Genomic DNA, 13,413 nt, shown 5'->3' on the forward strand with positions numbered 1-13,413 from the left:
CATTCACCCAGGGGGCTGTGAGAAAGAGGAACTCCAGGAACCAGCAAAAAATAAGAGCAGTCTGGCTTAGAAGCAGTCTGATCTGCATTACATCCTAGCTCTGCCAGTTGCTAACTGGGTAATCACTGGGCAAGCTACATAACCTCTGTGAGCTTCAGGATCCTTCTGGGTAGAATGTGGACAATGCCCACCTTTTACAGCTGTCGTGGTGATTAGAGGTAACACGTACTGCACAGTGTCTTGCACACAGTAAGCACTCAATAAATGCTAGACGTTATTGTGGCATGAAATGCATGTCATTGAACCCAAACAACATTAAGGGCTAGAGTTGAGAGTACTCAAAGGCCCTATCAGAAACATCGGATTTTGTTTTACTTAATTTTTTTAATTTTTAAGTTTGTATTAAAATTTTTCATTATTTACCCTGTGTGAGATACAGAAGCAACCAGGGGTTGTATTTGCCTGCCCCCTAGTGGTGAGACTAACCTACTTCAGACATGCTTCCTAACGTCTCATTTTATTGACTAGAAACCCAAGGGCTGAAGAGGTAAAGTGACTTCCCCAAGATCACCGTGTTTTAAAAGGCGGCCCTGGAGTTCCGGTCTTGGCACTCCTCATCATGTTATTTTCTAACCACAGCAGGGCTTCAGAGATCCGAGGTAAGTTTAAGCTGGACGTTTAATGGATAAAAAGTACGGATCTCCCTCCCATCACCTCTCTTAAGCAATAAGGCTCTTTTTCCTTGTGTAATGAAAGAGTTGAAACAGCCAGCCCTCCCACCACCGGGAGCCTGGCGTAAATAAAATGGTTTCTGACAAACAAAGGGAAGCTTGCCGTGCTTGTGATCAGAGAACGCTGAGCTCCCTTGGGGCAAAAGAAGCCAAGTTGATGCATATTTTTTAAATCGTGATTCAGGGGTCACCAAGCACATATTTTACAAGGAAAGTGACAGAGGTTGAATAGAAAAGCTAAAGGCTCTCACCCTGGGGTCTGAGCTGGGAATAGTTTGCAGCCACATGAACTGGTTTGAATCTCTTAAATGTCTCTTAAGTGATCTTTGACTAATCTTCACAGACTACATTTTGTCATCTTGCCTTTGAGAACCAATACTTAGCTAAAAAAGAAAAAAAAAGAACTATATCTGAGTACCAAATGGCAAGATTTTCAAAAGGAAAGGTTGTTTTATACATAACAGAGTTTTATATAAATGCAAGATGTTACTATTTTCACATTGCAATATACAGTGGGTTGTAGATAAAAATCTACAACTTCGGGTAAATGTCTGTAACTCAGTTCTGTTCTGAAGAAGGCTTTTAACCTCTGTGAGCCTCACTTTACTCATCTTAAAATATAAATATTCACTTTACAGGTTAGTAATGAGAGTTCATGGCACATTGTCTGTGTTCGAGAAATGTTGGTTGAATCTAAAATGAAAGCAACCAAGCCTCAATTTTCTTCCTTCACTGTCTTCCCTAAAACCATAAAAATAAGCAAGCCAGAAACTAGAGATGAAACTCAAGTCAGCCAATTTGAAATTTTTATCAGAGATTTCGTTGATAGACAAGATTAAAAGCACAGCTCTGCAGATTTATAGGTGGGTAAATAGCCCTTAGTAAACCCAGATCCATTCACGTGACAAGATGGCCTGGCTATAGTGAGACGAATACCTGCCTTTTCTTTTGAAATTTAGGAAAGAGAATTTCCCAAGTTTTAGGGTTTTTCAAACTGTTTTCTCTGAAACAATAAGGTTTTGGCGGGTTGGTGATACTAGGAGAAGGATAAGCAGCCGGGCTTCTGGGAGCCCCTGATTCTCTGCATCAACCTAAGTATCCACACTTTGTATGATTTTATATGGGGGAAAAATTTCTGCTCTAAGACAACTTTTTGAAAATATGACCACAATCCTTATGAGGCCTGGTAGATACATCTATCTTGATTTGTTGGGCCTTTTTACATGTTCCAGAAGAGGCACCATGAATCCCAACCAATTCTCTTATCAGCGAGGACTGAGGATCACAGAGGGAAAAGGCTGAGAAGAAACACAGAGAGATCATTAAAGTAGCTTGCTGGTGGGTACGGGAGGCTGGGGAAGGGATAACGGGGAAAGAAGACACGTTGATCAAAGAGTCCAAAGTTTGAGTCAGACGGGAGGAATCAGTTGGTGATCTGTTGCACAGCATGGCGACTACAGTAAATCATCATGCATTGCATATTTCAAAATTGCTAAAAGACTAGAATTTAAATGTTTTCCACACACACACACACAAAAATAAGTATGTGAGGCCACAGATTTTTTAATTAGCTTGATCTCATTATTCTACAAGGTAAACCATATATCAAAACATCACATAGTATCCCATAAATATTTACAATTACTACTTGTCAATTAAAAACTTTAAAAAATAAAGGAGCTGGCAAGGACTGAATACTTACTTTGTGCCAAGTCACTGTCCTATGTCCGAAATGAATTTGGTGATTGCTCATAACAACTGCGTGATTTGTGTACTGCTGCTATGATCCCCATTTTACAGAGGAAGAAAACGGAGACACAGAGAGATTAACTTGCCCAGAGAGTGAGCAATGGCGTCCACAACAGGAAATTTGGTGCCAAAAGCTGCACTTTTAGCCTCTCTGTTAGATTGTTTCTCATGCAAGTAAGTGTAACTATGAAGAAAAACAGTCAGCTCCAGTGTTGTCGGGAGTGCACCCCGCTAGACAAAGGGTGATAGGCTATTAGAGGATCCAACTTCTCTACATTTTCCACCGAAGAAACCCTAACTGAAGAAGAGGTGATGTCCCTAAAGCAGGCCTATGCAAGGGACAAATTCTCCTAGAAGTTTGTTTTAGCTTAAACAACAAATCATATGTGGCTAAGCACAGTAGCTCAAACCTATAATCCCAGCACTCTGGGAGGCAAAGGTGGGAGGATCTCCTGAGCCCAGGATTCAAGAACAGCCTGAGAAACATAGTAAGACCCCCCATCTGTACAAAAAATAAAAATGCCAGGTTTGATCATGCATACCTGTGGTCCCAGCTACTTGGGAGACTGAGACAGGAGGATGGCCTGAGCCCCCTGGGAGGTCGAGGATGCTTTGAGCCGAGAATGTGCCAATGGACTCCAGCCTAGGTGATAGAGTGAGACCCTATCTCAAAAAAAAAAAAAAAAGTCACATGCAATCTGCACACTTTACAAATGAGAATTGTATTTTTAAAAATATTTCAGCGTTAAGATGACTAGTAACTTACCAGTGAAATCACCTAACCCTGCCTCCCCTTTATCCACCACCACACTTCCAGTGAAATCATTCCCAAAGCCACGGTGTTTAGCCCATGTTTTCATGACATACCTGCTGGTGAAGCACAAATGCAAAAGATGGGAAATCTGTTCACTATGGTCTGTTCAGTATGTTTTGAACACTGGGTTATATTAAGTTATTCTCCCAAACAAATCCGATGCTCCGGATCTCCTTTTCCCTCAATGACTTAACAGTAGGGCAGGAATATCTTCCCATTGCCCTAGAGGTGGATTATCATGGAGCTCATGAATCTTAAGGTTTAGGCCCCTTAATTGGACACTAATGCATTGACAAAGTCATAAGAGTTTGTAAAGTCGGCAAAAGAAAAATATCTTAACCACAATCAGTTGAGATCCCTGTCTCTTTTCATTTTGACTTTCCCTCTATTACATCTTCCTTCTCGTTCTTCCTTCTTGTATATCATCTTGGGGCAGCTGTGTGCAACTTTCTTGGAGAAGCAAAAGTTGATTTAAAGATGTATCATTTGTGTGAGTGAGACAGTCATGTGGCTTGCAGTCACTTCTGTGTATTACTAGCTGTCTAGGAACAGAAATGGTTTCAAGGAAATGACTGTCCTACTCTGTGCCGACACACCCTGCCATACTGTACATGAGGATGTAAGGCAATAATCAAATGAGTTATGAATAAAAATGTGGCAGCCTGCTTTAGGACTGTTCAGCAATAGGAAAAAACAAGGTTTGAAATGAACAAAATCAGAAGCTAATCTCTGAAAATGCCTCCAAATATTACAGCTCATATGTGAAGAAAATTTCTAAGATGTTTTCCCAATTTTGAGAGTCTCAGAAATTTACATGGCATAACCAAAAAGAAGTGTAAAGCTGAAAGAAATGCATAAACTGTCAATATTTGGCTCAACTATGCTAAGAGAAAGACTAAATTATCTATTATCCATCAGAAACGTATGAAGAAGCAGAGTGTCACCAAAACTGTAGGAAAAGTGATACTTACAGATGTGTCAGGCAGTTAATGAATAAAAATGTCCTTACTGGACTCTGATGCATACACCTTTATCGGCTTTTTGAATTTTGGAATTTCATGGGATTTTCTTGTTCTAAATATTCACATTTGCACCTAAGTCTGTATTCTCTCTTAAAGAGGGTGACAATTTTTTGTAAGTTTCAGATTTCAACAATCTGTACCTGCCCCTACCTGACCTGAGCCTTAGCCCTCCAGTGTCCTCAGAGCACCTGTATACTCTTCCTTTTGCCTGGAATATTCTTCCCCTAGAAAGGTGCACATCTCATTCCTTCACTTCATTCAGGTTTCCGCTAAGACATCAGCATACTCAATTTCCCAAGCAAATTCCCATCTAAAATAGAATCCCCTAGGACCCTCGTGTGCTTTTGGAAGGAATGTAAATTAGCATAGCCACTATGGGGAACAGTATGCAGGTTACTCAAAAAGAGTAAAAATAGAACTACCATATGATCCAGCAGTCTCACTGCTGCGCATGTATCCCAAAGAAAGGAAAGCAGCATGTCAAAGAGAGACATGCACGCCCATGTTTATTGCAGCACTGTTCACAATAGCCAAGATAGGAAATCAGCCTAAGTGTTGATTAATGGATGAATAAAGAAAATGTGGTACATACACACAATGGAATATTTTTCACCCATACAACATAATGAAATATTGTCATTTGCAACAATATGGATGGAACTAGATGACAATATGTTAAGTGAAATAAGCCAGGAAGAGAAAGACAGATTTTGCATATTCTCACTCATAAGTGGGAGCTAAAAATTTAAACAATTGAACTCATGGAGACAGGGAGGAGAATAATGATTACCAGAGGCTGGGAAAGGCTGTGGGGAGGATAAAATGGGGATGGTTAATGAATACAAAAATACACACAGGGTGACTATAGTTAACAATATCTTGTTGTACATTTAAAAATAACGAAAAGGGTGGAATTGGAATGTTCCCAGCACAAAGAAATAATAAATGCTTGAGGTAATAGATACCCCAATTACCCTGACTTGACATTACACACTGTATGCTTGTATCAAAACATCACATGTACTCCCTAAATATGTACAACTATTATGTATTCATAGAAATTAAAAATAAAACAAAGTAAATAGAATCCCCTGTATTCCTCACTACTCTCCATTCTTTTATATCACTTTACTTCACAGTATTTACCATCCGATGTGTCCCCCCACTATCATATAAGCTTCATAAGAGGGGTGACATCCTATTTTGTTCACTGCTTCATCTGTATTATTGAGATCGGTGACTGGCACACAGTGGACACTCGAATATTTATGGGTTGAATGAATAAACAAAAATGTGAGATATGTACATGTGTGCATGCAGATTTACAGAGGCATGATTGACAGATGGAGCGAGATGACAGATAGATAGGTAGGTAGGTAGATAGATAGATAGGTAGATAGATAGATGATAGATAGATAGATGATAGATAGATAGATGATTGATAGATAGATAGATGATAGATAGATAGATAGATAGATAGATAGATAGATAGATAGATAGATAGATATCCAAACCCATGGAATGGAAGGGTTGGTCTGGGCTCAAGAGCCATGAAAATCCAAGTCAGAAAAGGAGCAGGAGTTCCCACCTTCCTGGGTCCCTATGCCTTTGTCCAGCCAGGTCATCCCAGCTTGCATTTTAACCAATGGCAACTCCAGGAATTTACTCCTATTTTTCTCAGAGAAGCCCCAAGTAGTCATCTAAAAAGAATAAAACTTTTAGTTTAAAAACGGGCAGTTTTTAAAGTCAAGACCCCAGTGACCTGGCAAATACTTGCCTCTCCCACAGGGTCACAGAGAAATGACTTCAGCAAAATCCCACCCGCCAAAGGTTGTTGCCTTATTGTCTGGGGGATTATTGAGATTCCTGAAACCTGACAGCCTCTGTCAAAGCTGCCAGCTAGTTCCGGGAAAATCAAGGACTCTCCAGGCCGCTGTATAATGAGCTAAAGCGTTCCTAAGTCAGCTTTCGTGCAAAAAAAAAAAAAAAAAAAAAAACAGTCTTGTGCAAACCTCTAATAGAGGAATTAGGACGTAGTTCCCCCACATTGCAATGGACCACATTTGCTCCTACGAGGCCATGATCATTGAAATGTCCTGTTAATCCCTCAGCCAGTGTCCTGCAGGACTCGGCGCTGAGGTGTCCCCAGACTACCAATATGGAGTGATCAGTGGTTCAAAGGCTGACTAAAAACTTGTAAAACTGGAAAGGGAAATGGGGGGAATGAGGAAACCCGCAGTATTTTTTTTTCCCGTCTGTGCTAACACTGCCACCTAGTGTTACGAATACAAAGAACCTGCAAAATCAAAATTCTCACAAAGCAATGCAGATTTGTATTTGTAGAAAGAATTAGAACACTTATGTGTATTTATATGTTTGAAAGTAAAAATTTTAAGTTTTTCTAATAGCTCATGGAAGGACTGACGCACATATGCCTGTCTTTATGGCTGGGTTTGTCACACATGGTATAGAGAACATGACATATTCTGAAGGCAAATGGGAGTTCCACACTGTGCAGAGGTTAATATAGGTGCTCTCTTGATCATTTGCTTTCAGCATGTTGTGATATATTGTGGCATCACCCTGCAAGCAGCATTTTTAAAAACGAAGCATGAAAAACATGAAGAAAAATTCCCACAGTATTTTTCAGTGATGTTTACTGTCAAGTAAGGTTTCAACCTATCCTGATAGGATATAATATACTGTCTATAAGATAGATGCTTAGAAGCTTCTGATATTTTATTATGCAGTAGCAGATGACAGAGGTGAATACCCTCACTCTTCCTTCCATTAACCTGAAATGAGGTTAAAATGACTGAAATAACATATTGAAAATAACATGGAGATGCCTTTGTCAGCAAATTTTGCTGGGAGATTCACAGAAAACACTGAAATCCGGGAGAAATGAGTATGAAAACAACTAATTCAGTGTGGGAGGTTTGCTACACAGTGCGTTTATCCCTAACGTATCTCAGCTGATGATATTTGCAAAATTCTGTTGACAAAATAAAGAAGTGCTACTACTAATGAGCCATCCAAAGAAAAACATTCCAGAAGACAAATATAAACAATAAATTACTTCTGTATTAAAAACAATATATGATAAGATTATAAGCTTACTGTAACATTGACGGAATCGCTGTTTTGGAATAAAAAGATTCCAGAATAAGGTTTAGAGAGCCTCAGATTTCATCGTTATTAAAATGCTATCTTTACTGTATAATTTGTTGCAAGTTTTAGGCTCAAAGAAATGGAAGCCAGAAATGTATAAATGTGGTTAATTTTATAAAAACAAGGTCTTTACTAGAGTAGAATAACACTTTGAAATGAGATGAGGAATGACCTTGAACATTTTGTTTTGTTACAAAATTGTTTGATGGCTTTGTTTTCATTACTTTGGCCATAGTTGAAGATGTTCTGCATTTTTTCTTTTTCAAAAAAAAAAAAAAAAAAGCTTTCCAAATTTGTTGACCTTTTCCTTGATAAATAGTTGTCATACTTTTCCTAACAGATATTTAACATGCAAACACATGGGCAGGGTGCGGTAGCTAACACCTGTAATCCCCATTCTCTGGGAGGCTGAGGCGGGTGGATCGCAAGGTCAAGAGATTGAGACCATCCTGGCCAACATGGTGAAACCCCATCTCAACTAAAAATACAAAAATTAACATGGCATGGTGGTGCATGCCTGTAGTCCCAGCTATTCAGGAGGCTGAGGCAGGAGAATCACTTGAATCCGAGAGGGGGAGGTTGCAGTGAGTGGAGATTACACCACTGCATTCCAGCCTGGCAACAGGGGGAGAGTTAGTCTCAAAAACAAAACAAAACAAAATAAAACATTAAAAAAAAAAAACCCACATCAACTTAATTATGTTTTCTTCTCAGATAATTGTCACCATTTAAAAATAAATAAGAAAACATTTTGAATGAAATGTGATAGAATGTTTTCAAAATTAATACTTACAAAGCTCCCATTGTTATACATTTTTTGCAAACAAATATTCACAAAAATTCTCATCAGAAATCAATATGTTTAAAACTATTTTCAAATGGTATATTTTATCAGAGTTCAAACAAATTTATGACAATATACAGAAAAGGAAGAGTCAGTGACTCTCCTGGAATGGAAATTTACTAGCTTTTTTTTAACAAAGCCTCCACTTAACTCGTAGATGGCACTGAATAAAGAGCGCCATGATTTAGTAAACCAGCCAAGACCAACTCCATTCGCCTCATCTTTGTATCTGTATCCCTTTGTGAGAGCCATGCCTACACACTAGCTCACAACCGAGCCTTTAATCTTTATCAACCAAGATATTTTGTAAAAACAGACACTGTTTAATCACATTACTTGTGCAAAAATTAAAATAATTTTGAGGGAGGCAAGTTTGTTTTGCATAAAGCTTTTAAATCGCTAAAATACTGCTTTTATCTTGGTCTCTTTTATACCTTTTTAGCATAGTTTAATGATAGACACAAAATGTAGTGCTTGTATAAGATGTATACATAAATATGCATATTGGGGGCTATATGCATCTCTATTTGCTTTAAACCGAGGTGCCTTGTTTAAAAGGATGGATTTTAAATGTTTAACAACCTGGCAGTGGAAAGCCTAAAAAGTGAACTGAACTGATGAAGGTGTCTTTTCATTCCGTCTGGCCTTCCCAGCCTACATTCTTGTAACATATCTTTATGACTCCATGTGAAGCGGACTGTATTAAAACGCATTTGCACCTCTGGAGAACTGGAGCATTGGCCGTAGGATGCACTCTTTTGCTTGTTTTGTTATACCTGTAGTAGAATCTTAAACTCTTGTACACAGATCTCCGTGTGAAAAGCTGTTGGTGATCATCAGATAACACTGTCTCCCCTTAATTTTTTTTCCTCACTAAAAGGTGTTTGTTCCCCAACTCCTCAAGGGTTGAAGTTTTCTAATTATTTTGCATTGTCTTTCTGGCAATTAGCACTTAGAATGAAGGACAGGATGGCATGAAAAGTGAAGACAGCAGTTTGAGAGTGACACTATCAGAGGCTTAGTGGCTTCCTGCACCTGTAACCTGATGGCCTTACTTTCCCTCACGTGCAAAACGAAAGGGAAATGGGAGTCACTACGGCACCTCTCATGAGCTTCTTGTGACCACAAGCTAAGTGAATTCACGTGAAACTCTTGGAAAGGTGGCTGGAAAATAGAAATAGACGTTAACTCATAGCTTTTGGGAAGAAATAATACCTATACTGTTTTCTTGAAAAACTTATTTCAGCTTTCCAGATCAAACATGACTGACACCATTTTAGAAGAATCAACAATAAATGCAGGTTTAGAAACATGGACTCGTCAAGTGCCATCGAGTCTTACACTTTATTTTGGATGGCAATAACCATAAGAAATGAGTTATGTGCTGACGAAACAGGCATTGTAGGGGTCACTGTAAGAATCACTACCCCACTGAAAATTAGGTCTTGCAGACATTACAAGGTGCCACTTCATCATAACTCTTTGTGACGAGCACACACTTATAATAAAGACAATTTAAGGAAAATATTAATATTTGTAGTCAAAATCATTCTAATGTACTTTCCTTTAAAGAAGCAGAGCCATGTGGGAAAGGTACTCATGCTTTTAGCCAGTAAATATCAAAGTGACTGTGGGAAGCTGAATAATGTCTCTTCAAAGATGTTCTTCTCCTAATCTCTGGAACCTGTTACCTCAAATGGCAAAGGGACTTTGTAGGTGTGTAGAGGATCTAAGGGTAGAGATGGCCTTTTGCTGGCAGAGCAGGCCTGGTGACCCAAAGGAGTCGCACCCTGGAGGTGAAGGAATGGATGCTGACCCTGCATCCTGGGTAGGCTGTGCTGCAGATACTTTCTAGCCATGGGCCAGATGGGAAAGTGGACACCCCAGAGGAGGATGTCATGGAAGGCCAACCCATTAGAAAGACCACACAGATCAGCAGACACTGCAGTGAACATCGCTATAGAAACCAGGGAGAGCAAAGGGCTTCTACAGGCCCATGACACTGTCCCTATGCAAACATACCCAGTGATCAGATGCCACCCATGGGGGAAGGAGAGAGGGAGGAAAAAGTCTGATTTGACCGGATTTAAATCAGAAGCAGCTGCAGAAAAGAAATAGATAAAACTAGATTTGTGTGTCCTGCCTTCCAATGAAATGGAACTCCAAACAGATATCAAGTCCAAGTATAAAAAAGTTAGTGGTAATTTTCATAACTTTGTTAATGTTGATGTTCATAATTTTAGCAAGGCAGTATGAAAATACCACCTTGCTGGCGGGCTCCTGAGGCAAGAGAATTGCTTGAACCGAGGAGGCGGAGGTTGCAGTGAGCCAAGATCACACCACTGCACTCCAGCCTGGGCAACAGAGCAAGACTCCATCTCAAAAAACAAAAACACCTATTAAGGTGAACTCAGGAGGGCTAGAGGATCTTTCCTGTCTCCTCTGCAGCTGTGAGCTCTATCCCTGAGAGAAAGGCTTGATTATGCAGAATGAAGCCATCATGGACATTCTAAACCTGATTGTATATTAAAACTTCAGAGAGCTTCTTCAAAACTGGCATTTTATGGCTAGGAGATACTAGACAGCTAGTCTGATTTGGATGTAGGAGTGGATTCAAGAGCATACAGGACTGGAGGGCTTGACCCAGAAGTTCTTCTGGCCGCCTTTGATGGATGTTTTCCTGCTGCTGTGAAACAGGTTGAAAGGGCAAATGAGCTGCTGACAAATGCAGGAAGAACTCCCTATTTTAGCCTACAATGGCAACAGGCAAATCAGTGCCTTGCATGCAGGTCTGTGACACTGAATTCATTACAGATCCAAGAAAGCACTTTAAGGGGTAAAAGAAACAAGAACAGTAAATAGCATCAAAAAACATCTTGTGTTAAAAGCCTGGATGTAATGTAGAAAAACTGCTGCATTGTTTCCCTGATTCTAACTGGGTTCTGGTAGGGAATTTTGAGTAAGTCTTATTTCTTCTCCAGTCGAATTTTAATGGCCAAGAGTGATGATAAGCTTCCACAGAAATAGTGTTGTGAAAAATCCTTCTCCGTGACGAGGTTTGAGGATCTTTACAGTGAAAGTAGCAAAGAGCTTCACACAGGGTTGTCAAATGATAATCAAGTCACTTAATAGGTCACCTAAAACTGTGTTAAACAATACCATCAGATATTGGCATGTAAAATCCATAGTGTTTAAAATATAATCACAAAAGGATGAGTATTAGTTTTATGATTTGCTTTTATGAGCTTTTGTAAAAGAAACTTGAATAAGTATGAGATATTTCTCATGCTTTACAAGTATTCACAAATTACCAGGCTTCCAAGTTTTCACCTGTTACCATAAGCTGATCTTTTATATTTGCTAGAACACATCAAATTTTCAATCAAGTAACTACTCCCACACATGATCTTTGTTGGGTACAATTGAAGGAAAGATCCTTGTCCCCTCTCCTGTTCTCTCTATATTGTTTAAGAAACTCATCATTCTCAGCAAACTGACACAAGAACAGAAAACCAAACACCGCATGTTCTCACTCATAAGTGGGAGTTGAACAATGAGAACACATGGACACAGGGAGGGGAACATCACACACCAGGGTCTGTCACAGGGTGGGGGCTGGGGAGAAATAGCAGGGGCTGGGGGGATTTGGGTGGGATAGCATTAGGAGAAATAACTAATGTAGATGACGGGGTGATGGATGCAGCAAACCACCATAGCACATGTATACCTATGTAACAAACCTGCATGTTCCGCACATGTACCCCAGAACTTAAAGTATAATAAATAAATTTTTAAAAAAGAAACTCATTGGAAATGAGACAAGGTCTTGCATAAAGCAAATGCTCAGTAAATATTTTTGAGATAATTCATAATGTCTGACAAGGGTAAACACTGCATTTGACCCCAACATTAATTTCATCACACGCCCATCGGTTAGCAATGGCATGATTGTAAGTTGGTCTTCACTGAATGATTGCCATGAGAATGGGATTAACCTTCGTTCAAAAATGGACAAATAACTCAAGTCTGGCCAATGAGAACAAAAATACTTTGCTGAAAGCTTCTGGGAAGTTTTCCTACACACTTGAGAGCACTGAGCCATCTCTCTCCCAGTAGATGCTAACGAGGAAGCATGAAGCCCTTCACCTGTCTTGTAACCATGGTGGTAACTAGGCTTAGAATCGGGACAACATTGAGAATGGGCAAACGGCCTGAGACGAATATCTTGCTTTAATTACGTTATTGAACTGCTGGATGAATCAGCCTTCTCGACTTCCTTTTAGGTAAAGAAATAAACTTTTTAAAGTCCATTTGAGCATGCAAATGAATATATTAATGGATATTTCTTTTACTGTTTAAACCCAATCCCCTATTTCCAGCTACCTTTAGACACTTCTAAATGTATGTCACCCTGCGGTATGTTCTATCCAACACAGGACTTATCTCCACCTTCAACAAATATCTGAACTACCCAGGCTTCAGGTCCCAAACATATTCATTCATTCGTCTTTTGGTCCATCATCACCCAGGACAGCCATCCCCAACCTTTTTGGGACCAGGGACAGGTTTCATGGAAGACAATTTTTCCACAGATGGGGTGGGCAGGATGGTCTCGGGATGAAACTGTTCCACCTCAGATCATCAGGCATTAGATTCTTATGAGAGTGCTACCTGGAGCCTTTGCACATTCAGTTCACGACAGGGTTCACACTCCTATGAGAATCTAATGCTGCCACTGATCCGACAAGAGGCAAAGCTCAGGCAGCAGTGCTCACCTGCTCACCCCTCACCTCCTGCCATGCTGCCCAGTTCTGAACAGGCCACAGACCAGTACCAGTCCATAGTGAGGTCGCTGGGGACCCCAACCCAGAATATCTCTAGTGACCTGCTCATTCTTCTGCAAAACAGGCTAACTTTGTAAGTTCAGTAGGACTACACAGTAAGGGAAGAACCACTGTGATGTTTATCTTAACTCAAAAATAATATTTTGCTCTTTCCATGTGCTCTGTTAAGATTGTATCTGCACTTATATATGTAGTTTAAACATCAACTCTGCTGTGAGGTCATTTCCTCCCTTCTCGC

This window comes from Callithrix jacchus, chromosome 1 (assembly GCF_049354715.1).
Source record: "Callithrix jacchus isolate 240 chromosome 1, calJac240_pri, whole genome shotgun sequence".
NCBI lineage: Eukaryota > Metazoa > Chordata > Mammalia > Primates > Cebidae > Callithrix > Callithrix jacchus.